Raw genomic sequence first — 10,037 nt, forward strand, 5'->3', positions numbered from 1 at the left:
GTGAACCAGACGTGAGCATCAGAGCGTCATCTCCTTCTGTCACTCAGAGGCCTGTGGTGGTCACTTTTCTGCAAAAAAAACCACGGCCAAGATTCTACAATGTGGCTTTTACTGGCCCACTATGTTTAGGGGCACTCATGAGTTTTGCAAAGCTTGTGAGCGTTGTCAGAAATTGGGAGCATTGTCCCGTCGAAATATGATGCCTTTGAATCCCATCCTTATCATTGAAGCATTTGATTGCTGGGGCATCGATTTCATGGGACCATTCCCCCATCGTTTGGGAATCTGTATATTTTGCTCGCCATGGATTATATCACTAAATGGGTCGAAGCGATTCCGTGTCGAAAGAATGACCATCGCACGGTCATTAAATTCCTAAAAGAAAACATCCTTTCTCGATTCGGAACGCCTCGAGCTATCATTAGTGATGGGGGCTCACACTTCTGTAATAAACCATTTGAGAGCTTAATGAAGAAATACGGTATCTCTCATAAGGTGAGCACCCCATACCATCCTCAGACAAGTGGACAAGCTGAGATTTCCAATAGGGAGATCAAACACATTTTGGAGAAAACAGTTAACCCAGATCGTAAGGATTGGTCAATCCGATTGACCGATGCCTTATGGGCATACCGTACTGCATTTAAAACTCCTATTAGAATGTCTCCCTTTAGACTTGTCTATGGGAAGGCTTGTCACTTGCCTGTGGAGCTGGAACATAAAGCGTACTGGGCGATCAAAAATCTTAATTTCAATCTGGACAACGCTGGCTCGCTACGCAAACTTCAATTGAATGAACTTGAAGAAATCCGGAATGATGCGTACGATAATTCGAGAATTTACAAGGACAAGATGAAAGCATTTCATGACCAACACATTTTGCGAAAATCATTCACGCCTGGTCAGAAGGTCCTTTTGTACAATTCTCGATTACATCTCTTCCCGGGTAAGCTTCGGACCGGCCCTTACATTGTTGTTACTGTTTTTCCTCATGGGGCCGTTGAGATAAGAGATCCCGACAATGGCAAGGAGTTTAAAGTCAATGGACATCGATTGAAACCATTTGTCGAGAAATTTGATTCAGAGGACATGTCCATGCCTCTGACTGATCCTGTTTACCAGGATTAATCTCCTAGTCTGATGGAGGTATAGGTAAGTTTCTTGTTTTCTTAGGACTAGGGTAGTTGCTTTATTTGTCTGGCTGAAGACGGTAAACTTAGCGCTCCTGGGAGGCAACCCAATTCTTCATTTGATGTCATTTTTTTCATTAGTCAGTTCAATGTTTGTGGGTAACATTACTGCAAACCCTCACGAGACTACAACTCGTCCACTAGGGGTAACCTAGGGGTTTAAAGGTTTGTTGCATACGCTAAATGCAATCGAGAGCACCTACGAAAGTGGTATAGGTAGGATTTTATTTTGTGTTATTTTTGTTGCCTTTTCTCTCGTGTTGACCGACGCCCATGCTGTGATCTCTTGGAAAGTGTCTCTCTATGCATCATCCAGGTACTATCTTTCCATTACTTCTCATTTACTCATTTTGTCCCATTTGCATTGCATGCCTATTTCTTTTACATTGAGGACAATGTAGATTTTTGGTTGGGGGTGGGAGATTAGGTTTCTTAATCAGTGTTTTCTTGGTCTTGAGCAAAAATTGTGAAAATTTTTAAATTTTTCTAGAATTTCATATGAATTCGAAGCGATTTTGATGGCCATCTTGGATTTAGAACTACAAGATACGTGATGTTGGTACTTTATGACTCTTGGATTCAGTTATCTATTGAATTTCACAGCTAAGTTTGAATTGTTAATCCATTATTAAAAGTTGTAAACATTGATTGAGTCATGAATTCGCAAGACACATCTCGCATGTATATTAAGGTTTCAGCTCGATATTGAAGGATTAACTTGGTAATCACTAAAAATGAAAGGAACCAACTTGGAAAATTGAATGGATTGGGCGAACAGTCTTTACCATAGGTTTGCTCCCTATAGATGAGGATTCGATTCCCCATGAATGATATGTGAAAAAGTTGGGTGTATAGTCTTTACCTTAGGTTTGCTCCCTGTAGGTGAGGATTTGATCCCTCTTCTTGACGTTACTCCTAATGAAAAAAAAAATCAAATCAAAAATTAAAAGAATAAAAAGATAAGGTGTAAACCAAGTTGGGTTATCGTGATTTCTCTTATTTGTTACCAATGATATCCTTAAATATCAAGGTGAATCTTAATGTTGACAAGTCGAGATTGGACTATACATCCATGGAATTCAATATTTAGAATTATACTAATTGATGGACTAATATTTTGAACTTGATTATGAAGTTTACCGTGAGCTTGATTTCAGGAAAAAGTAATGCCAACATTCATGAATCTTAGAATTCGAGTATCTGAACTATTTTTCATAGATCCCTTGAGTTGTAGAAATTATCCTGTAATTCTCAATTTATTTTTCGCATACTTTGCTCGGGATTAGCAAAATGCTGGTTAGGGGTTGTGTTGAGGGTCAAATATTGCATATCAGACCCAGTTGTTACCTGGATTTACAAACGTAGTATTGTTTAATGGCCTGATTTAATCATGTTTGTGATGTAAGGTGTATTCACGAACTTGGACTGGAAAAGGGTACTAAAAGCATGGATTTAACGCTCTGATGACACCCAAGGCAAGGGACGGACTCCAGGAGACGAAGATCGATGGAATTATGCCTCAAGGATCCGAGGAAAGCAGGCCATTCACGTTAAAGAGGCCCGAAATTGGTAAAAAATGTAAGATCACATAGTTCTTGCCATCTGATTGGCTCAAAACTTCATACATGGCCTGAGGGCCATAAATTAACTGTACATATCAAATTTCAGCCCTCGGATCACTATGGAAGTACCCAACTGACAGATCAGCCCATAAACCGTTGATTCTGGGCCCACCTGATATCTGGAACTGTCTCAACTTTGGTCTCGACGGTTTAAATAAGATGGGAAAATGAATGGATGGATCAGATTGTTGAAACACATCACAGTAGGGCCCGTATGTGATGTGTGTGTGCACAGCACACGTAGACCCGAGCCGCACCGAGCCAACAGACGCGGGTCAGCAGCGCTGACCCGCGTCTCCTTCCCAAACACGGCAGCAGCTGTTTCGCGCTGCGTAACGGACGGACGACGTCCATTTTGCAGACGGTAGTGGGCCCCACAGTGTAATTTTTCGGATGATCCAAGCCATCCACCGTGTAGAGGGCCTCAAATACTATAAACCCTTGCTAAAATTTTACACCCAAGCGTGCACATGTGCATGATACAGAGGCCATAAACAGGCACTCCTGCAACGTTCAAAATGAATTTTGGCATGATTTCTTCTTTGGGCCTCATGAATGGACGTTCAAAACCACCCATTCTTGACCGAAATTTCGTCCTGAATCCAATGGACAGGGTGGATTTCTCTGAAAATACCTCTGTGGGGCCCACCGAACACGTCAGCGCCTCTGCGTACGCCTTACGCGCGTTCGGGGAATCCGGGATTTGCGGGAGGTAGTGGGTCACGATCATTAACATTTTGAGTGATCCAGACCGTCTAATGTGTCTACAGGGAGGCCAATACCCTAGCCAAGATTTTAAAATTGTCAGGAAGGTCGATATCACGTCGTAAAGACACTCCAAACGCAAGTCGTTTTGCATTTTTACTGCGCAGACGAACTCAGTTGCTGCGAAAGCTCTTCTATTCCAACTCCAACACAGTCTCTTATGCGAAAAACTTCCGCATGGAGGACGGAAATTGGGTGCCGACGAGAGTGCTATAAAAAAAAGAGAGAGAGAAAGTGTAAGGGGATAAAAAACGGGTCTCGGTTTTGAGGTTGGAGCGTGGAGGCTGAAAACGGAGAAAGAAAGGGAGCGCTGAAGACGTTGGCTGCTGGAGGACGTGGTTTAGAAGGAAAGAAAAGAGAGAGTTGCTGGCTTGTGTAAACGAGAAGACTGGACGGGGAAAGGGAAGTTTTCCCTTATTTTCTTCTTCTTTTTCTTATTTTTCTGGGCGGTTATTCTCTTCTTTCCTTATGAAATCTAAGGATTTTAGCCTAATCATGGTTGGCTAAACCTCTTAGCTAGGGCTAAGAGGTGAAGCTTGTAGCAAGATGGGAGACTCCATTGTATGCTGGTAATTTAATTTAAATTTCTAAACTAACTTTGATTTTGGTTTGATTATTCAAGGAATAGTTTTCTTAGTCTTTAATGGTCTGTTGTGACTGAAATTACAATGGGTTTGCAATGGCTTTGAATATTTCTTTTTTTTCTTTTTTTTATGTTTATGAAGTCAGGAAGCCCTGTTGTTCATCATTGTTCCATGGGCATGGTAGGATGACAGTACCCTTCCTGATCTTCATACAATGTTGATTGGTTGGTAATTAGTTTAATCCTATTGTTTGCTTTGTCTCCTGGGCATGGTTAGATGATGGAATCCATTCTAATTCATATACCTTTCATCTCTTGAAAACCAGATCAAGGAAGTCTAGTTAAATTCCATGATTTCTGAAGCAGGCATAATTTCTCCCTGATTTCTACAAGTGGATCCTCTGAATCCCTAGTTTCCTTCCTTAGAATTCCTTAAAGTTTTAGATAATTATTTCACAATTATTTCTTAAATTCTATTTGGTTTAGATCACATCTTAGTCTAGTTCTAGTTCTACTTGGTTTCAGATAACGTACAGGTATCAGTCCCTGTGGATTCGACCTCGGTCTTACCGAGTTTATTACTACATCACAACCTTATACTTGGGGAGTGAACACTGCCTATACCTCCATAGGAAAAGACATCAAGAAGATCGACAGGATCAGTCAGAGGCATGGACATGTCCTCTGAATCAAATTTCTCGACAAATGGTTTCAATCGATGTCCATTGACTTTAAACTCCTTGCCATTGTCGGGATATCTTATCTCAACGGCCCCATGAGGAAAAACAGTAACCACAATGTAAGGGCCGGTCCAACGAGATCGAAGCTTACTCGGAAAGAGATGTAATCGAGAATTGTACAAAAGGACCTTCTGACCAGGCGTGAATGATTTTTGCAAAATGTGTTGGTCATAAAATGCTTTCATCTTGTCCTTGTAAATTCTCAAATTATTGTATGCATCATTCCGGATTTCCTCAAGTTCATTCAATTGAAGTTTGCGTAGCGAGCTAGCGTTGTCCAGATTGAAATTTAGATTTTTGATCGCCCAGTACGCTTTATGTTCCAACTCCACAGGCAAGCGACAAGCTTTCCCATAGACAAGTCTAAAGGGAGACATTCCAATAGGGGTTTTAAAGGCAGTACGGTATGCCCATAAGGCATCGGTCAATCGGATTGACCAATCCTTATGATCTGGGTTAACCGTTTTCTCCAAAATGTGTTTGATCTCCCTATTGGAAATCTCAGCTTGTCCACTTGTCTGTGGATGGGATGGGGTGCTCACCTTATGAGAGATACCGTATTTCTTCATTAAGCTCTCAAATGGTTTATTACAAAAGTGTGAGCCCCCATCACTAATGATGGCTTGAGGCGTTCCGAATCGAGAAAGGATGTTTTCTTCTAGAAATTTAATGACCGTGCGATGGTCATTAGTTCAACTCGGAATCGCTTCGACCCATTTAGTAACATAATCCACGGCGAACAAAATGTACAGATTTCCAAATGATTGGGGGAATGGTCCCATAAAATCGATGCCCCAGCAATCAAATGCTTTAATGATAAGGATGGGATTCAAATGCATCATATTTCGACGGGACAATGCTCCCAATTTCTGACAACGCTCACAAGCTTTGCAAAACTCATGAGTGTCCCTAAACATAGTGGGCCAGTAAAAGCCACACTGCAGAATCTTGGCCGTGGTCTTTTTAGCAGAAAAGTGACCACCACAGGCCTGTGAGTGACAGAAGGAGATGACGCTCTGATGCTCATCGTCTGGTACACATATCCTTAGGATTTGGTCTGGGCAATATTTAAATAAATAAGGATCATCCTAGAAAAAGTTGCGCACCTCGGTGAAGAATTTCTTCTTATCTTGCGCAGTCCACTGTGTCGGTATGGCACCTGTAGCAAGATAATTAACAATATCAGCGAACCAAGGTGAATGGGAGACTCTGAACAGTTGTTCATCAGGGAACATACCATTGATATGGGTCGCCTCAAGGGAATCAGAGGTATTAAGGCGAGAAAGGTGATCAGCCACAATGTTTTCTACTCCCTTTTTATCTTTAATTTCCAAATCAAATTCTTGGAGTAGAAGGATCCATCGTATCAAACGAGGCTTAGAATCATTCTTAGAAAGAAGATACTTAAGTGCCGCATGATCTATGTAGATAATGATCTTGGATCCGATCAAGTAGGACCTAAATTTGTCCAAGGCGAACACTACAGCTAAGAGTTCCTTTTCCATAGTCGAGTAGTTCACCTGGGCAGAATTTAAAGTTCTACTTGCATAATGAATGACGCAGGGCCTCTTATCTTTTCTCTGGCCTAAGACCGCCCCAAGCACATAATCAGAAGCGTCGCACATAAGCTCAAAAGGAAGGTTCCAGTCGGGTGGCTGCATGATAGGTGCAGTGGTTAACGTGCCCTTAAGCTTGGTGAAAGCTTCCTGGCTTTGCTCAGTCCACTCGTACGGATTATCCTTTTGAAGAAGATTACATAAAGGACGAGAGAGTAGACTAAAGTCCTTTATGAATCGCCTGTAAAATCCTTCGTGTCCTAAGAAGGATCGCATGTCTCTGATGTTCTTGGGTGGAGGTAGGTTAGAGATAAGATCGATTTTTGCCTTATCTACCTCGATTCCCTTGGACGAGATGATATGCCCAAGGACAATTCCCTTCTGAACCATGAAATGACACTTCTCCCAATTAAGTACCAAGTTCTTTTCTTCACATCTTTTCAGCACACATTTAAGACTTTCCAAGCATTTGCTGAAAGATGGACCATAAACAGAGAAGTCGTCCATGAAGACCTCTAGATATTGCCCCACCATGTCAGAAAAAATACTAAGCATACATCGCTGAAAAGTGGCAGGGGCATTACATAGTTCGAATGGCATCCTTCGATAGGCAAAGGTGTCTTAGGGACATGTAAATGTGGTCTTTTCTTGGTCTTCAGGGGCTATCTCTATCTGGTTGTAGCCCGAATACCCGTCAAGGAAACTGTAATAAGAATGACCAGCTAACCTTTCCAGGATCTGATCAATGAATGGTAAAGGAAAGTGGTCTTTCCTCGTGACGGTATTCAACTTCCTGTAGTCAATGCATATTCTCCAACCAGTAGTGACTCTAGTTGGCACGAGTTCATTATTAGCATTGGCTACGATGGTGATTCCAGACTTCTTAGGAACCACTTGAGTTGGACTCACCCATTGACTATCAGATATAGGGTATATAATACCTACGTCCAATAGTTTAAGAACCTCGGCCTTAACCACTTCCTTCATGTTTGGATTTGGTTTTCTGACAACCTCTAGCACGAGCTTCATCATCTCCAAGAGTAACAGTCTCAACTCCCCCAACCTGGATATAAATTGACTCAAGTCAAACTGAATAAATTGTATAAATCGTTGTCTCAAGCTTGCAGCCCAAAAGCTATATTCATTGAACAAATCCAACATCCGACTTGATACAAGTGTGTGCATAATCAGAATGGCTCATCAATCGATCGCCAAACGAAGTTTCTCACCTATCGGATGTTCAGATTCCATTGCTGACTCAGGTCCAGTCCCAGATTTGCTCTTTGTTTTTGTGCCACTATAGACAAAACTCCCAACTATTAACTGTACAAGATTAATAACCATCTGATTTTGTTAAAAAATATAAGCACTTCTCTAATCAATGCTAAAGATCCACATTTTTCAGTAACAGAGTTACTATTCATATAAAAAATGCTCCAGATAACCAAACTGCATCAAAATGTGATTAACCATTGCCTTGATAACCAAGTTACATTAAAATGTGACGTGTCGATCTGTGCATGTGTTATAAAACTACAACATGTGTTTTTCCTGACTTCATTGTGTTTAACACGCATTATCCTTGTTAGCATCACCCACCTGTAACCAAAAATAAAAACTCGCATTGCTCTGTTTTCTCTGCTTCTCTTTCTTTCAAGCCCTCTAAAAATCCCAAAAACCATTTTCATTGCTTAAAATCTATAAATAAATAAATAAATAAATAAATAAAAAGAAAAAAAAACAGCTTTTTGTCTCTTATTCCTCTTTTCTTCTAAAAAAAAAATCCAAAACGTTATAAGAACTAGAAACCAACATTCCAAAAACGGCGGGAAAAACCCAGCAAAGTAATCCAAAAAAAAAATTCCCAAGCAAATGGAAAATACAAATTAAACAGCTTTTTGCTGAAAAGAAATAGAGATCCCACATGAGAAAAAAGAAAAAGAAAGCAAATCCAACCCCAAAAAGAATTAGAGAAAAAGAAAAAGCAACCTGCACATATATGGTGTTTTGATGAGTAGTAGCTTTGAGAAGGTAATCAGTACCCCAACGAATAGCTTCCTACAACGAATATCATCATACAGAAAAGTTATGGAGCAAAATTGAAGAACTAAAAATATAGAAAAAGATAAGGATGAGATGAGAGAGAGAGAGAGAGAGAGAGAGAGAGAGAGAGAGAGAGAGAGAATGCTCAACCTCTCAATTATAAACTCTGAAAAACTAAGCAAAATCTGCATTATCTAAAAACCAAATAAACATCCAACAATTCATGGGCTGAAGTGAATGCTTCCCCATACTTTTGTTCAAATATTAATCTTTCCCACTCTTTCTTTAGATCCATAGGTGCCTCAAACCTATTGGACAGTCATGGCCTGAACAAAATCAACAATACATAGCCTCCAAAACATATAGTATTCAATTATCAACTTTCTTTCAGAAAGTTTTAAATCTCAAGTTTGTAACACTGGAGTAAAATGCGAAATATGGCATGGACATTTCAAACATGAGAATTATCTTCAAATTACCCCACATTATGATCCCAACCATTGAATGAGTGGGCCTTACTAAAACTTGCTATCCAACTATTTTTGGGCACTCAGAAACATCCAACCAGTAAGATATTACAATGTGTGACCCATAGATTGGTAGATTTGGAAAAGCCAAACAAATGCACCAAATGGACAAAAAAGATAGCTTGTGTTCAATGTCTTGTGCATCTATTTTTATTTCATGTTGGGAAAATACTACTTTTGCAATTGGTGCAATATTTGAATGGAAAGTTCTGTTCTCGCGCCTTATGTTATATTGGTACATATGGTTGTATGTTGTTGTAGAAGGCTCTACCCATGAGTGGGCTTAGCAAACTTCAACTAGAAAATATGCCCAGGTCCAAGAATCAGGTTGGTGTCAAACTAGGTGAGCTAAATGTATGCTAAAGAAATGGATAGTCAACATTTAATCTATATATATGGCTTATCAAATGATAAAGTTAGACTGACCAGAATTTTCGGTAGGGAAGGCAGGATTGTGACCTGCATCTGCACCTATTGGGCAGCTTTGATCATGGACCTATGTAAACTCCCCGGTGAAGCATTGTGGACCTCCTCCTGAGCCTACACTCTAAATAACTGTTTCACTTTGAATGAGCATATTACATCCAAACATAGATAAAGTATTAATACATCTCAAGCATTACAGAAACAACTTATTGTATTGAAGTACTGAACATTAGTAGCCAAACCAAACCACAAAAAAAAAAAAAAAAAAAAAAAAAAAAAACCACACAAACAAATGCATATCCTTAAAGCATTATTCCACTTTTCAGGCTAAAAATTCAAATAAGGGTGCCTAAATGCCCATCCTTGTAGTGTTTTGCCTACTTTTCAAGATAAAAATTCATGGTAAAGCCACAGGCTATTCTTGAGCCATTTTGCTCTCTATTCAAGTTAAAAATTCTGGCAAGGGAATGTAAATGCCTATTCTTGAGGCATTTAACCCACTGTTCAAGATAAAAAATTTATGTAAGGGAACCCAAGTGCCCATCCTTGATGAAAATGTCACATCTTTTCAAGATAAAAATCATG

This window comes from Magnolia sinica, chromosome 5 (assembly GCF_029962835.1).
Source record: "Magnolia sinica isolate HGM2019 chromosome 5, MsV1, whole genome shotgun sequence".
Classification (NCBI taxonomy): domain Eukaryota; kingdom Viridiplantae; phylum Streptophyta; class Magnoliopsida; order Magnoliales; family Magnoliaceae; genus Magnolia; species Magnolia sinica.